Consider the following 18251-nt stretch of genomic DNA (forward strand, 5'->3'; position numbering starts at 1 on the left):
TTATAATGATCCAGCATAAATTATCATCTAAATTTCATGGGGCATTGGCCAGTGTTGAGTTCATGTTTCAGAGTGTTTCTTAGTAACTATTTGCACTGATTCAACTATAGTTGTATTTAATGACTTTTAAGCATATATTTCTGTCTGGATGGCTTGTATTATGTTCAATGTTTTCAGTTGATGATTTTGGCTTTTTAACTCTACGCACTGCACTCTTTGTCACAAACTGTTCCTAATTTGTTGATAAATGTATGCAGGCTTTTTATGTTGTCACCTTATTTGAAGGGGAAATGTTTAATTTTTCGTCCTATAAGTAGTTTTTACATGTTAGACAGAGAGAAGTGAAGACCTTATATAGTTCGGGCTTCATGAGAATTAAGTAGAAGGGATTGAACATGTTAGATAAATGCTCTTTGAATGATACATTTAATAGTTTTATAAGCATTTACACTTTCAGGGATATTCTTTTCTTGAAAATTAAGATTTAATCAGTTATCCAATCAGAGACGTAAAAAGAAACACATAGACTTTTTTTCAGAATTTAAAATTCCTTTCAAACAATCCTGTTCAGAGAGGTTAATCCATATCGATAGAAATGACAATTCACTATTATAAAATCCACCCTTCCCCTTTGCAAATAAATTTCCTACATTTATATTATGTACAAATGTAAGTTCTTTACTGGTTATAAATGACCAAATATAGTGGTAACCGTGATTTATAGGAAATAACACAATACTTTACCGCCAAATATCAAATGGCTGCAAACAAATGTAAACACCAATGTTGCTTGTGATATAGATTTGTTTGCAAGCTTATTATTTTTATTGATCGAATTTGAAAATAAATTCCATCCAAAGTATAGACTTTTGATTAAATAACCCTGTATACCGCCATTATCCATGTGAAATTACATTTTTGTTTATAACATCGAATAGCAAAATTATTTTATGTTAACTCCTATGTTATACGTTTACATTTTAAGACGCGAATCAATGCATGTGGTTTTAAATTAGAAAGATGTTCTCTGTGTTTTTTTGTTAAATATTTGTATGTTTTGAGATTATGACGCAGTGATGACTGCTGTATCCATATGCTGACTATTTTACTTATTATGTCTGTTTATTCACGCATCGTTGTAAATATAACTGAATGTGATGCGACTGTCATACAAATGAGAGGTTTTGCGCTATAAAACCAGGTTTAATCCCCCATTTTCTACATTTGAAAATGCATGTACCAAGTCAGGAATATGACAGTTGTTGTCCATTCGTTTTATGTGTTATATCATTTAATTTTGCTATTTGATTAGGGACTTACAGTTTTGAATTTTCCTCAGAGTTCAGTATTTTTGTGATTTTACTTTTAAAGCATTTGGATTTTTAAAATAGTTTGGCTTTTTAACTGTTTTTGATTTGAGCGCACTGGCGAGTCTTTAGCAGTCGAAATGCGCGTTTGGACTAAATACAAAAGTTAGTCCTGGTACCTATAATGAGTTTATTTATTACCACTGGGTCGATACCACTGCTGGTGGAGTTTAAATTCCTCGAATTCTGTGCTGACATGGATTATCATTTTAAACAACGGTTATATTTATAAATTAACTGTATACAAAAATGCCAAATCTGATCCTGGTATCTATAATGAGTTTATTTGCATACAATTGTCCATTTTGTTAATAAATGCAATCAACAGTCAGTCCTTGTGGTTGTTATACATGTTATAGATGTATTTAATTAAGTAGTCTATTAACGGACAATTTACAAAAGTACTGACAAATGAGCTGAAGAAACCATTGGGGACTGATGAATCAAAAAAAAAAATGAAGAAAAATATAATAGACCTTTAAAATAGTTATCAAAGGTATCAGGCTTAAAATTAAATACGCCAGACTCGCATGTTTCCTCTACATAAGACTCATCAGTGAACATGCATTATAGTTCGAAAGCCAAACAAGTACAAAGTTGAAGAGCATCGTATAGACCTAACATTCAAAAAAATTGTGGCAAATATCGCTTAAGAAATTTATCTGGGGAAAAGTTAAATGGTGGGGCGCTATGAAAAGGGAAAATGACTGTCTGTAATCTGTTAAAAAAGCACTGTATAATTCATGTAATTGTTGATTTTCGATTCTTTGTTTTTATTTCACGCTGTTAATCGCAGACACGGGTTATGGGTAGGTTGGCTGCCCACAAGCATATTTAACCTGACACATTCTGAATCGGCTGTAATTCAGTGCTATTAGTTTGTTGGTTCATATTGTATTTGATTTTTGTATTTGTGCTTTATGATTTAATATTATATTGTAAAAGAAATTGAATTTATACATTTGTTTACCTAACATTTTGAGGAAAGACACTATTGGCCGCAATCAAGGCTCTTAAAAGTGTTTACTCTGAATCTTAAAATGAACTGTAATGAGAAGATTTGTTTAGCCGAGAAGTACAGTTTTTGATAGATATCAATTTCAGAACCAGGTTAATTGCATTTTGATAATTTATGATAATGTTGGATTTCCAGGCAAAAATGAAAGGACAGCCAAAAGTTTCCTAATTCCAACTTTGCAATTCTTAAGTTGTATCTCTGAACCTCTGAAAATTTAGTTTCCAGATTGCAATTTGTAATTTGTACCACTGCATCTGGACAATTTTACGTTTAAGATTTGCATCTAGAAATATGTAACTATGTAATTCAAAATTCTAATTGCAACATGATAACGTGTTTATTTTGTGAGGTATATATTTGTAATGTAAAATTTGTAATAAAAATTATAACGATTTACATCTTCAATCTTTGTTTTTTGAAAAGTGTTTTCTTAATTCAAATACTTTCATTGAAAATTTAGCTCACGAAAAAACGACAACTGTTCTCTGTTACAGTAATGATCGTTCTAATATAAAGTATAACGACATGTTGTGCAGCTGTCAGATTTTTCAATCAAGGCTAGATAACTCGATCTATAACAATGACGGACTGCAACATACTTGGACTAGACGAAAAATATAAGTAAGATGAAAGATGATATTTCTTCTTTTTAAAATTTATTATCCATTGACATAATAATATTACTTATATTTTACAAAAACAGTAGGGTTAGGTCAGGGTTACGAAGACAGATTCCATCGATGCTGGATAACTCGTCCTGAAACAGACTCAGTCGATATCGGATTGTAACAAACTGAAACAAATCCGCACTATAAAAAGAAAATAAGCAAAATAGACGATGTTATTTAATCACTTTGAAATCAATTATCAATTGAAATAGTAATATTATTCATCTTTCAAAAGATTACTAAAACAAAATATGTTAACAAGATAAAATAAGACTAATGTCCCACTTTTTTCCCCTATTTTCGAAACTTGAAAATGTTCATGCAGCTCTTCTTTTTATGCCCCACCTACGAAAGTAGAGGGGCATTATTTTTTCTGGTCTGTGCCTCCTTTCGTCCGTCCGTCTGTGCCTCCGTTCAACTTGAAACTTAGTACACTTGTTGCTTATGATATGATCTTTCTAATTTTAAAGCCAAATTAGACTTTTGACACCAATTTCACGGTCCACTGAACATAGAAAATGAAAGGGAGAGTTTCAGGTTAAAGTTTTTGGTCAAGGTAGTTTTTGATGAAGCTGAAGTCCAATCAACTTGAAACTTATTAGACTTATTGCTTATGATATGATCTTTTTAATTTTAAAGCCAAATTAGACTTTTGACCCCAATTTCACGGTCCACTGAACATAGAAATGAAAGTGGGAGATTCAGGTTAAAGTTTTTGGTCAAGGTAGTTTTGGATGAAGCTGAAGTCCAATCAACTTGAAACTTAGTACACTTGTTGCTTATGCTATGATCTTTCTACTTTTAAGCCATATTAGACTTTTGACCCCAATTTCACCGTCCATTGAACATAGAAAATGAAAGTGGGAGTTTCAGGTTAAAGTTTTTGGTCAAGGTAGTTTTGATGAAGCTGAAGTTCAATCAACTTAAAACTTAGTAAACTTGTTGCTTATGATATGATCTTTTTAATTTTAAAGCCAAATTAGACCTTTGACCCCAATTTCACGGTCCACTGAACATAGAAATGAAAGTGGGAGATTCAGGTTAAAGTTTTTGGTCAAGGTAGTTTTGGATGAAGCTGAAGTCCAATCAACTTGAAACTTAGTACACTTGTTGCTTATGATATGATCTTTCTACTTTTAAGCCATATTAGACTTTTGACCCCAATTTCACCGTCCATTGAACATAGAAAATGAAAGTGGGAGTTTCAGGTTAAAGTTTTTGGTCAAGGTAGTTTTGGATGAAGCTGAAGTTCAATCAACTTAAAACTTAGTAAACTTGTTGCTTATGATATGATCTTTTTAATTTTAAAGCCAAATTAGACTTTTGACCCCAATTTCACGGTCCACTAAACATAGAAAAAGAAAGGTGGAGTTTCAGGTTAAAGTTTTTGGTCAAGGTAGTTTTTGATGAAGCTGAAGTCCAATCAACTTGAAACTTAGTACACGTGTTGCTTATGATATGATCTTTCTAATTTTAAAGCCAAATTAGACTTTTGACCCCAATTTCACGGTCCACTGAACATAGAAAAATTAAAGGGGGAGTTTCAGGTAAAAGTTTTTGGTCAAGGTAGTTTTTGATGAAGCCGCAGTCCAATCAACTTGAAACTCAGTACACTTGTTGCTTATGATATGATCTTTCTAATTTTAAAGCCAAATTAGACTTTTGACCCCAATTTCACAGTCCACTGAACATAGAAAATGAAAGAGGGAGTTTCAGGTTGAAGTTTTTGGTCAAGGTAGTTTTTGATGAAGCTAAAGTCCAATCAACTTGAAACTTGGTACACTTGTTGCTTATGATATGATCTTTCTAATTTTAAAGCCAAATTAGACTTTTGACCCCAATTTCACGGTCCACTGAACATAGAAATGAAAGTGGGAGATTCAGGTTAAAGTTTTTGGTCAAGGTAGTTTTGGATGAAGCTGAAGTCCAATCAACTTGAAACTTAGTACACTTGTTGCTTATGATATGATCTTTCTACTTTTAAGCCATATTAGACTTTTGACCCCAATTTCACAGTCCACTGAACATAGAAAATGAAAGAGGGAGTTTCAGGTTGAAGTTTTTGGTCAAGGTAGTTTTTGATGAAGCTAAAGTCCAATCAACTTGAAACTTGGTACACTTGTTGCTTATGATATGATCTTTCTAATTTTAAAGCCAAATTAGACTTTTGACCCCAATTTCACGGTTCACTTAACATAGAAAATGAAAGTGGGAGTTTCAGGTAAGTTTTTGGTCAAGGTAGTTTTTGATGAAATTGAAGTCCAATCAACTTGAAATTTAGTACATATGTTCCCTATAGTATAATCTTTCTAATTTCAATGCCAAATAAGATGATTACTCAATTTTTACAGTCCATGGAACATGGGAAAGGATAGTGCGAGTGGGAAATCCGTGTACTTTGGACACATTCTTGTTAATTTTGCAATGTGTATTCTGTTTATACCTGTAACAGTCTCGTCCGTCTATCCTTTAGCCAGAAAAACTTAATTCAATTTCAAAATTTCACATTTGATCAAGTTTTAAGGTTAATATATTTTCTGTGATCAATGGTCTAGATATTTTTGAAAGCCTCAGGGTTAGATAAGGGTAAATCCACTATAACGTCATAGCTTATCACTGTTTATAGGTTGATCAGGATCCGTTTTGAACCTTCCAAAGCACATGGCAACACCATTGTTGTTATGGATCGTGTAGCTCAGTTTTCGGTTTTCTATGTTGTGTTTTGTGTACTTTTATTAGTCTTTATCCATACACCGTATAGTTGGTTATAAAAGGTGGGAAACAATTACGATTAAATGGATAAACTTTTGGTCTAATTTACAAAAACAAATATGGCAGACATGAAACAACGACAACCATTGAACTACAGGCTTCTGGCTTTGTGTGGACTCCTTAAGGATGTGACGGTGTTAAACATGTTTGTGAGCGCTCAACCCACCCCAAATATAGGGCAGTGGTGTTACAGCAATTGCAATTGAAATTACCGTACGTTAACAGATCGATACAAAGCATGCAAACATCTAACAAACATGGCTAAATATTTGTATATCCACAACAATAAAAGTTACATATCTTAGAGAACCAGCAATTACTGACAGCTACATTTGTACAAGTATTTCCCAACAAATAACATATACAAGTATCTAAGACTAAAATGACGCTTTGATCTGTTCTTAATTGTCAATTAATTGTCAATTGAAACAAATAATTTATTGAAAAAACATGCAACTCTCAAATGTGTGATTGTCGATTTTCACTTTTACAAATGAAAAATTCCAAAGTTTGAGTTTTAAAATTACAGAGTTGCATACAACTTGAATTTGCAAAATTATATTTCTGCCACTTTTGCTCTCTATAATGATGAGTGTTCAGTCTTTTTTTAATTCATGTCTGTCATAAAACATGGCCACCATGCCACAAAATAGAACATAGGGGTAAAATCAATGTATCGTCATGATGTGTTTCCCTCTTTTTCCCCGGTTTGTTTTTTTCCTAATCGATAGATAACTTATGAAAAGCGGTATACTGCTGTAACAATTATTTACAAATCTCCAATGAAAAATTGTGAAAGGTCCCTGACTTATGATTGTGCACATCATGTACACTCTCGTCTAAGTATTAATAATCAATAGAGCTCGAATCATAACAGTTGGAAGGCAACATTTGACAAAACTTGAAATCAAAACATTCCGAATACCTGAGCCGAAATATGATCCTGGAATTAATGCTTTGGATATAAAACCTAATTTTAGAATAGAAAACATTTGCATTAGATTAACAGATTTAATATGCTAAACATTTCAAGATCAATCTATTATTTTTTTTCTAAATAACTATCAAGTGATTTTTTATGAGTTATTGTCCTAGGATGCCAGTTATGTTTTACTTGTCTATTGTTAAAATACAATATAAGATAAGTTAGAAGCGTAAACAGTGAAATAAGTCAGTACGACCCAATCAATATCAACGGGGAAAAGGAGATATAAAGGATACTAAAGAGATAAACAAGATCATTATTCGAAAACAAACTACAATGTCATCCCCCAAAAAAAACCTGAATAATTATTATTATTGTCATTCAGGCGAGAAAAGTTGCCTCTTCACAGACTTAATTCTTTGGCCCAACATAATTTTAGGCATAATTGGGAAATGTCAACTGGAGATAAATAGACTTACTTTGTAGTCAGAGAAACCTTAAAAGATATTTTGACAAATGTCAGAACAAACATGACAAATGAGTATGTAGTGCAGGTCCCCATCTAGATAGCCTTCAACGACCTCATAGCTACACTACAATGGACACAGCTGCATAATTATTCTGGTACCACGTATCGTTTAGGAAAAGATCCAGCCAAGTTTTCGAGCAAAAAGTATTTGATAACAAAGACAATAACAATCAAAACCAAGGAGTAAACAAAGACTCCTAAAACCAAAAAGACATTTACATCAACAGTTATGAATAATAAATAAGAAGCAACACGAACTCAAACAGGGAGTGAAATGGGGTGCTCCGGAAGGGCAAGTATTTCCTGCACCGTATTCAGAATGCAGAAGTTTCTTTTGTTTTGTCTTTAAACTAAACTGATTGCTTCATTTAGCATCTGACCTTTGGAGCGAGTAGACTCTTCTTTTATTTTACGTTTAAGCTGCAATTGTCGATAACGATTGCATTGATGGACTTTAAATTTGTGTGGGCGGTACATCATTAATGAACCACTTATTTGATTGTTCAACACAATACACATGCCATTTGTGTGTGTGCATAATAATAGATACGGGAAACATCGCATATTTCAGGGTTGTAATAGTGGTTATTTTTCACAAATACTGTATCAAATGTAGCTACGTGTAGCTAGTTATTTCCAAATGAAGCGCAAATAACTTCTTACAGGGCATCTTACTTTAACTATGATTATCACTTGGTGTTTGTTGTGTCGTCGTCTGTTAATAAACTGCTTATTTTACATTAAATAGCGCAACAAGTCGAACATGAGCTATGTCCTTATAAGGCACCTCAGTTTAACTATTCTCGTAACTTGCCGTCCGTTGAGTCGTTGTCTGTTAACAATTTACCTATTAAACATAGTACAGGAACTGCACTTGTTTTAGGGCACCTCAGTTCAGCTGTTCTCCTTATTTGTCGTCTGTTGTGTCGCCGTCTGTTAACATTTTTTACTTATTTAACATAAGATAGTGCAACTATTGGAACAGGAGCTGCTATTCCTTCCAGGGCACCTCAGTTCATCTAATATCATAACTTGCCGTCCGTTGTGTCGTCTGTTAACATTTTACTTTTTTTACATGAAATAGTGCCACTATAAATGCAATCTCTACTATTATCTTAACTTGCCGTCCGTTGTGTCGTCTGTTAATAATTTACTTATTTTGCATAATATACAACCACCAGCGAAGCAGGAGCTGGTTGTCCTGCCAGGGAATCAGAGTTTACTTATTCTCATCATTTGGTGTCCGTTGTGTCGTCGTCTGTTAATTTCTTTTATGTATTTAACATCATATATGCCACATGTGGAGTAGGAGCTGCTAGACCTTCCAGGGCATCTCAATTCATCTATGGCGAGCATTTGACTTCCATTGAGTCGTTGTCTATTAGCAATTTACTTGTACTACATGAGATACATGTAGTGTAATTAATAGAGTAGAGGCTGCTTGTCACTCCAGGGCACCTCATGTCATCTATAACGAGCATTTTGCATCCATTGAGTCGTTTTCTGTTAGCAATTTACTTATTTTACAGAAGACAGTGCCACTAGTGGAGCAGGAGCTGCTCATCCTTCCAGGGCACCTCAATTCATCTATGACAGGCACTTGACGTCCATTGAGTCGTCTGTTAACAATTTACTTATTTTACATGAGATAGTGCCACTAGTGGAGCAGGAGCTGCTCGTCTTTCCAGGGCACCACAGTTTACATATTCTCATCACTTGGCATCGTCAAAAATTACTTATTTTACATAATAAAGTGTCACTTGTGGAGCAGGACCTGCTTGTCCTTCCACGGCTCCACAGTTCAGTTAATATAATCACGAGGCGTCCGTTGTGTCGTCCTCTGTTAACATTTTACTTATTTGAGTAATTTTACTTAGGAGGTGCCACTTGTGGCGTAGGAGCTTCTCGTCCTTCTGTGGCACCTCAGTTCAGCTATTATCATAACTTGGCGTCCATTGTGTCGTCGTATGTTAACATTTTACTTTTAAAAAAAATAAAGTGACACTTTTGGAGATATTAGAGCAGGAGCTGCTCGTCCTTAACATCCAGGGTACCACAAATTGGCTGAGGTCATTACTTTTGGAGTAGGAGCTTCTCGTCTTTCTGGGGCACCTTAGTTCAGCTTTACTCATCATTTTACTTTTTGAGCATAAGGTAGTGCCACTAGTGAAACAGGAGCTGCTCGCCCTTCCAGGGCACCTCAGTTTACATATTCACTTGGAGTCCGCTGTGTCGTTGTCTGTTAACATGTTACTTAATTTACATACGATATTGGCCCCAGTGAAACAGGAGCTTCAAAACATTCCAAGGCACACGGGTTCAGAGATTAATCATTATCACTTATAACGTTCGTTTTGTCGTCGTCTGTTTAGAAGTTTACATAAGATAATGCCAGTAGTGGAACAGAAGCCTGTTGTCCTTTCGGGGCACCTCATTGGAACTAGGATCATCGCTTGATGTTGATTGTGTTGTCGTCTATAAACAATTTACTTATTTTACATAACCTAGTGCCAATATTGGAACAGGAACTTCTCGTCCTTATAAGACACATCAGTTGTGCTATTTTCATCACTAGGCGTTTGCTGAGTCGTTGTTTATTAACATTTTACTTGTTTTACACAAGATTGTGCAACTAGTAGAACGGAGGCTGCTCAACTTTATAAGGCACCCCAGTTCAGCAATTTGCATCACTTGACGTTCGTTGTGTCGTCGTCCGTTAACATTTTACTTATTTTACATGAAATAGTGCCACTATAAATGCATTCTCTACTATTATCTAGAAGAAAAACTATAGATAATCTGACTTGAAAGGAGTGTTCATAATGTTGAGATCGACTATTAATGCATTTACATTTAAATTGTCGGAAGATTTCTGACGATTAAGAGTAATTGCCCTTAAATGAACATATTTTTTTTGGTCTATTGTTGGCCAACTATCTTGAATACTAGAATAGATAGTAAGAAATGTTGAAATGAGCAGCAAGACAAAATCTAGACTTCTTAGATAGAGGCTAGTCGCCTTCAAACTTCTTCATTCCCCTCACATTCGATGCGTGCATGTCCCAAGTCAGAAAACAGTTATTCAGTGGTAGTCAATTGTTGTTGTGTCCAAATTTGTTTTTGTATTATTTTTTACATAAATAAGGCCGTTAGATATCCCGTTTGAATTGTTTTACTTTTGTCATGCTGGGCCTTTTATTGCTGACTATTCAGTTAGGGCTTTTCTCATTGATTAAGCTGTATGGTGACTGACCTATATATAGTTATCAAGGTATCAGGTTTATAATTTAGTACGCTATAGTTTGTTTCTAATTTCTGTGTCATTTAGTCTCTTGGGGAGTGTTCTCATTTGCAACAATACCCCATTTTTTTAATAATATTTACAAATTATACACCTTAACCGAAATCGGGCTGTTTGCCGTTTCATAGATAGTATCACCATTTGTTGCATTTTATCTTGAAGCTATATTAGATAGATGGAAACTTTATCAGAAAAAAAATATCAGCAAGTGCAGATCTGCACAAAAAAAATATCACGCCAAGGAGTCCATTGTTGAAGATGCGATATCGACTCTTCAATTCCTCCCTGTTGTTTTTCGCCTGAGACGAACGTCTCGGAAAAGCACGACCAGGAGATTGCTCGTCCAGCGACGGCGACGTCTTCAGAAATTGATACGTTTTCTGCTAAAGTTAATTAGTATGAACTTTGAATCGATCTACTTGTGATCAATGATAGTGTGTATGTATTCTATCAGTTGTAATGCTTACGTATAAAAGATTATTATTATGAAGTCGCATTACTATCAGCATGATCAGAACATACCAATTTGACAGCTATTTTGAAGACCTGCTCGCTAGGACATAGTCAAGTGACTTTGAATTAATTAGCTATTTCAATGTCAAACATTCTGCTTTAGTTAGTTTGATAGGATCTACTTTTGATAAGTCATTGAAATCGCATCTCTATCAGTTTATATCATTTTGATGACTATTCCGATACTTTGTCACCTTTGACATGATCACGTGACTGAGTTGATAGGCAATTTGCAATGTTATGTTTTTCTGATGAAGTTATATTGATGATAAATATGCACAATAAACAACAATACTTTCTATAAAGTTACATGACTGTCTGTTTATCTCAGTTTGTCGACAATGATCAGGCTCTGTTCAGTAGATGATTGTCTAACTACTAGATTAATAAGCAATGGGATGTTCATCATTTTATGTTGATAGGCGAGACATATATCTGTGTCAACAGTTTATTTTAATATTCTCCGAAGAAAAAATCAGAAGAATAAACTAAATTCTTTGTCCGTACCAAAGCCAATTGTTTCAATGATAGACAAAATGCCATTACTCGTTTAAAATGGTCCAAAGAAATGATTGATAGTACACTATGGTAAGTTTCGTGCCATGGCAAACATAATTCTAATTATCCAAGCATTATGTCGGAGAAGTTGCATTTTCAATTAATTGTCAATACAACAACTCCTGTCAAATTGTTGATTCTTAATGACAGTATAATATAAAATATTCTTAGTGTCCATGGTAAGGCTTCCAATCTTGCATTACGTACAGATCCGCAGCTTTATCTTTTATATTTTATATCATATTAGTAAAGAATGTTAAAAAAGAGGGACGAAAGATACCAAAGGGACAGTTAAACTCATAAATCTAAAACAAACTGACAACGCCATGGCTAAAAATGAAAAAGACAGCACACACGACACAACATAGAAAACTAAAGAATAAACAACACGAATCCCACCAAAAAACTAGGGGTGATCTCAGGTGCTCCGGAAGGGTAAGCAGATCCAGGCACCCGTCGTGTTGCTTATGTGATAACAAATCCGGTAAATAGTCTAATTCGGTAGTCACATTCAGGAAAGGGAAGGGGATTGTAGTTACGACGTAAGGAACATATCATTTGTGATACGGTTATTCCAGAACGGTCAACCAACTCGTGATGTGTTAAAATATACGAATTAATAATATTAATTAGTACTAGACCGACACACAGACATTTAACGTGCTGGTTCACAAGGCAACAGTCTGCTGGTAGACATTTCATCCTATCTTGACACATTATACTGGTTAGTACCAGACCGACACAAAGACTTTTGACGTGTTAGTTCACAAGGTAACAGTCTGCTGGTAGACATGTCATCCTATCTAGTCACATTATACTGGTTAGTACCAGACCGACACAAAGACTTTTAACGTGCTGGTTCACAAGGTAACAGTCTGCTGGTAGACATGTCATCCTATCTGGACACATGATACTGGTTAGTACCAGACCGACACAAAGACTTTTAACGTGCTGGTTCACAAGGTAACAGTCTGCTGGTAGACATGTCATCCTATCTAGTCACATTATACTGGTTAGTACTAGACCGACACACAGACATTTAACGTGCTAGTTCACAAGGTAACAGTCTGCTGGTAGACATGTCATCCTATCTAGTCACATTATACTGGTTAGTACTAGACCGACACAAAGACTTTTAACGTGCTAGTTCACAAAGCAATCAGTCTGCTGGTAGACATGTCATCCTATCTAGACACATTATACTGGTTAGTACTAGACCGACACACAGACTTTTAACGTGCTAGTTCACAAGGCAACAGTCTGCTGGTAGACATGTCATCCTATCTAGTCACATGATACTGATTAGTACTAGACCGACACACATACTTTTAACGTACTAATTCACAAGGCAACAGTCTGCTGGTAGACATGTCATCCTATCTAGACACATTATACTGGTTAGTACTAGACCGACACACAGACTTTTAACGTACTAATTCACATGGCAACAGTCTGCTGGTAGACATGTCATCCTATCTAGACACATGATACTGGTTAGAACTAGACCGACACACAGACTTTTAACGTGCTAGTTCACAAGGCAACAGTCTGCTGGTAGACATGTCATCTTGATATGTCACCCGAAATTGTTGATCCGGTGACATAACTAACATAAAAACAATAACTCAACGCACCGATATTAGAGTACTCGCAGGTACGTACTGAAAGCTAAATTAAAGCCAAAATAACAGCTGTCGTGAAAATCCTTACCTGTTCAATAAGTATGTGTTTACATTTTATAGATTCGTTTATCATTTTTCGTAAACTAGTTATTTAATTTATGAAACACTTAATCATTTTACTGAAAATACTTACAAGTATATTTTGCTTTAGATGTATTCATCTCAGTTCCTGAATTATTTATCCTAGAAAAGCTTAAATCATTCCAAGTTCTTTTTTCTTACTGTTTTACCTATGAAATACGGGGAAATTTAAAATAACTTTACATGAACGAAACTTCTATTCATGTTACGAATCAGATACTCAACGTCAGAAGGTTAAATTATCATCTATGATACACATTTATTTTAAGGAAGTTCTAATGTATGCTACCTATGAGGAAAGACTAAGGTTTCTGATTCGTTATGCACTTGCATTGGCCTTCTTTTAAAACCTGTGCGGTAATTTGCAGTATATAAAGTTTCGCGTAATTATTTTCTCGAAATGATCATACCTCAATAGCGTAGTTTCGATGTAAGAGTAAGTGGTCAATGTTCTAAACGGGTAAATTCAATGTGAATATCTAAACCAAGAGAAGAAAGAACTACATTTTTTTTTCTATATGAAGACGGAGCGAGATCGAATTCAGGTTCGGTCTTAATTTGGTATAGAATTATTAAAAACATAAAAATATCATTAAACGAAGATGCGGGGGTATACCCGACGAATGAAAAAACATGTAGAGGTCAACTTACAGTCTTTAACAATATATATGTGTCTATACAAAATGTCTATCTCTTAATCGTCCCAATTCGGTGTTTTTTTGCTGCAAAGACATTTAACAGAAAAGGTAATACCACATGCCACACACATTAACCTCATTCTACAAATAACGAAAAACGTTCAGATATATCATACTACAACTACTGTTCACGTGGAATATTTTATTCATTTGGTAACTTCATTTTATAACTTCTTAAAGTACCTAATAAAATTTAAGAATAATTTTACAAAAGTATTAAACAAAAAAAATGTATGACTTTGCACATTGATTTACAGCAACAGTAATTCATGGTTGAACCAAATGGTTTGAACATCCAGAGACACTCACATTCTTGTCACATATAATAACTGTTTACATATTTATATTTTTTTGCTGAAATATACATCACTGTCATGACTGCAGTCGATGCTTTTTTTACTAGCAAAGATTGAAGAGCAATTACTAAAACGTCTGTAAACTGGAAGATTTTTATAATAATTGGAGATTTGCAGATAAATGAAAAAAAAACAACAATAAGCCAAACCTGCCATTAGATTCTCGAAATAACAAAATAATTAAGGAAGAAATAATAACCACTGATAAAGTTTCTGAATCGTTACAGTCATATAATTATTATCTAGTTTCCATTCCAAAATATTTTTCAGCATCTTCTAATCTCTCAAATACGTATCACCGGATATGTCCATCAACATACTGTCACATGATTAACACGACAGGTGTCGTAAGGTTGAGCGGACTGTGAACCTTCTTATTACTTCCAATACGTCACTGGATATGTTCCATCAACATACTGTCACATGATTAACACGACAGGTGTCGTAAGGTTGAGCGGACTGTGAACCTTCTTATTACTTCCAATACGTCACTGGATATGTTCCATCAACATACTGTCACATGATTAACACGACAGGTGTCGTAAGGTTGAGCGGACTGTGAACCTTCTTATTACTTCCAATACGTCACTGGATATGTTCCATCAACATACTGTCACATGATTAACAAGACCTGTGTCGTTAGTGGAGCATGAACTTTAAACTTTCTTATTACTTCAAATGCATCACCGGATATGTTCCATTAACATACTGTCATAGTATTAATAACAGGTGTCATCAGTGAAGTACTAACTTTTATTCTGAGTTCACCGTTTTTGTTGGTTTCGTGTTGGTCAATCTTCGATTATCTGTTTTTTTAATACTTTTTTGTCTATATGTCTTTATTTTTTCGACCATGGTTTTTACTGTTTGTGGCTTTTAATGGTACCAATGGTAACGTCTTTCCGTATTCAAATACCATTTGATTTTTATGGGGGGAGGGGGTGGGGGGGGGGGGGGCTAGGATGAAAAGTTTTGTCCTGCTTTTTTTAAAAGTTGTAATCTCTGTCCTGTCTTTTTATTTTTGTACTCTATTCGGTCCTGCCTATTTTTTTTACTAGTTTATCCTGACTTTTTTTACACAAATAGTCATCCAGCCTTCTTTTTTTTTACCAAGTTGCTCATCCTGCCTTTTTTTTTACTCAAAACTCCTGTCCTGCCTATTTTTTTCAAATTCCATCCTAGCCCCCCCCCCCCCTTAAAAATCAAATGGTAGCTCCCTTATACTAATAGGGGGAAATCGTTTGCCCTGTGCCATATCCTATAACGGCTGTTTTATATCAATCCAAAACGTAAGCGGTAAATAATAATAAAAAGAGACTTGGAATATACACCAATTAGAAAACTACTCAACGACAAAAATACATATAGAGGGTAACATCAAGTATATTAAGTGTTTCTGTGTCTAAACAAGTTGTCAAGCTATAAATCGTCCTGCGTCTATAAAAGACATGTAGAGGGTAAAATCCAGTATATCCAATGTATCCGTGTCTAAAGATGTTGTCAAGCTATAAATCGTCCTGCGTCTATAAAAGACATGTAGAGGATAAAATCCAGTATATCCAATGTATCCGTGTCTAAAGATGTTGTCAAGCTATAAATCGTCCTGCGTCTATAAAAGAGATGTAGAGGATAAAATCCAGTATATCCAATGTATCCGTGTCTAAAGATGTTGTCAAGCTATAAATCGTCCTGCGTCTATAAAAGAGATGTAGAGGGTAACATCCAGTATATCCAATGTATCCGTGTCTAAACAAGTTGTCAAGCTATAAATCGTCCTGCGTCTATAAAAGAGAGATGTAGAGGGTAACATCCAGTATATCCAATGTCTCTGTGTCTACAGAAGTTGTCAAGCTATAAATCGTCCTGAGTCTATAAAAGAAATGGAAGATATTGAAAGGAGAATCAACACTCATAAATCAAAGAGAGACCGACAAAAAGACATCTTGAGGGTAACATCAAAGAGAGGCTGATAAAATCATACCTGTAGAACATAAGTACAGTCACATATAGCTGCTTACATTCACGTCATTTGTTCTCTGGTGGACACTTGTCTCTCTGGCAATCATACCTGTAGAACATACGTACAGTCACCTATAGCTGCTTACATCTACGTCATTTGTTCTCTGGTGGACACCTGTCTCTTTGGTAATCATACCTGTAGAACATAAGTACAGTCACCTATAGCTGCTTACATCTACGTCTTTTGTTCTCTAGTGGATACCTGTCTCTTTGGTAATCATACCTGTAGAACATAAGTTAAGTCACCTATAGCTGATTACATCTACATTTATTTGTTCTCTGGTGGACACCTGTCTCTTTGGTAATCATACCTGTAGAACATAAGTACAGTCACCTATAGCTGCTTACATCTCCGTCATTTGTTCTCTGGTGGACACTTGTCTCTCTGGTGATTATACCTGTAGAACATACGTACAGTCACCTATAACTGCTTACATCTACGTTAGTTGTTCTCTGGTCGATACTTGTCTCTCTGGTTATCATACCTGTAGAACATACGTACAGTCACCTATAGCTGCTTAAATCCACGTCATTTGTTCTCTGGTGGATACTTGTCTCTTTGGGAAACATACCTGTAGAACATACGTACAGTCACCTATAGCTGCTCTCATCTACGTCATTTGTTCTCTGGTGGAAACTTGTCTCTCTGGCAATCATACCTGTAGAACATACGTACAGTCACATATAGCTGCTTACATCTACGTCATCTGTTCTCTGATGGCTACTTGTCTCTCTGGTAATCATACCTGTAGAACATAAGTACAGTCATCTATAGCTGCTTACATCTACGTCATTTGTTCTCTGGTGGACACTTGTCTCTTTGGTGATCATACCTGTAGAACATACGTACAATCACATATAGCTGCTAATATCTACGTCATTTGTTCTCTGGTGGATACTTGTCTCTCTGGTAATCATACCTGTAGAACATAAGTAGTCACATATAGGTGCTTACACCTACGTCATTTGTTCTCTGGTGGATACTTGTCTCTCTGGCAATCATACCTGTAGAACATAAGTACAGTCACCTATATCTGAATACATCTACGTCATTTGTTCTCTGGTGGATACCTGTCTCTTTGGTAATTATACCTGAAGAACATAAGTACAGTCACCTATAGCTGCTTACATCTACGTCATTTGTTCTCTAGTGGATACTTGTCTCTTTGGTTATCATACATGTAGAACATAAGTACAGTCACGTATAGCTGCTTACATCTACGTCATTTGTTCTCTAGTGGATACTTGTCTCTTTGGTTATCATACATGTAGAACATAAGTACAGTCACCTATAGCTGAATACATCTAAGTCATTTGTTCTCTGGTGGATACCTGTCTCTTTGGTAATTATACCTGAAGAACATAAGTACAGTCACCTATATCTGAATACATCTACGTCATTTGTTCTCTGGTGGATACCTGTCTCTTTGGTAATTATACCTGAAGAACATAAGTACAGTCACCTATAGCTGCTTACATCTACGTCATTTGTTCTCTGATGGACACTTGTCTCTTTGGTAAGTATACCTGTAGAACATAAGTACAGTCACGTATAGCTGCTTACATCTACGTCATTCGTTCTCTGATGGACACTTGCCTCTTTGGTAATTATACCTGTAGAAAATAAGTAGTCACATATAGGTGCTTACACCTCATCATTTGTTCTCTGGTGGATACTTGTCTCTCTGGCAATCATACCTGTAGAACATAAGTACAGTCACGCATATCTGATTACATCTACGTCATTTGTTCTCTGATGGACAC

At 35.2% G+C, this 18251-nt stretch overlaps 1 protein-coding gene and 1 long non-coding RNA gene across 2 annotated transcripts in view; one reads left to right on the plus strand and one right to left on the minus strand.

The window, feature by feature from the left end:
* LOC143054951 (uncharacterized) overlaps positions 1-18251 on the plus strand; it is a 290618-nt gene that overhangs the window by 102163 nt on the left and 170204 nt on the right. The window lies entirely within an intron of this gene.
* Positions 1-18251, minus strand: part of LOC143054959 (uncharacterized) — a 175948-nt gene that overhangs the window by 71820 nt on the left and 85877 nt on the right. The window lies entirely within an intron of this gene.

The sequence above is a fragment of the Mytilus galloprovincialis genome, chromosome 12 (genome assembly GCF_965363235.1).
Source record: "Mytilus galloprovincialis chromosome 12, xbMytGall1.hap1.1, whole genome shotgun sequence".
Classification (NCBI taxonomy): Eukaryota; Metazoa; Mollusca; class Bivalvia; order Mytilida; family Mytilidae; genus Mytilus; species Mytilus galloprovincialis.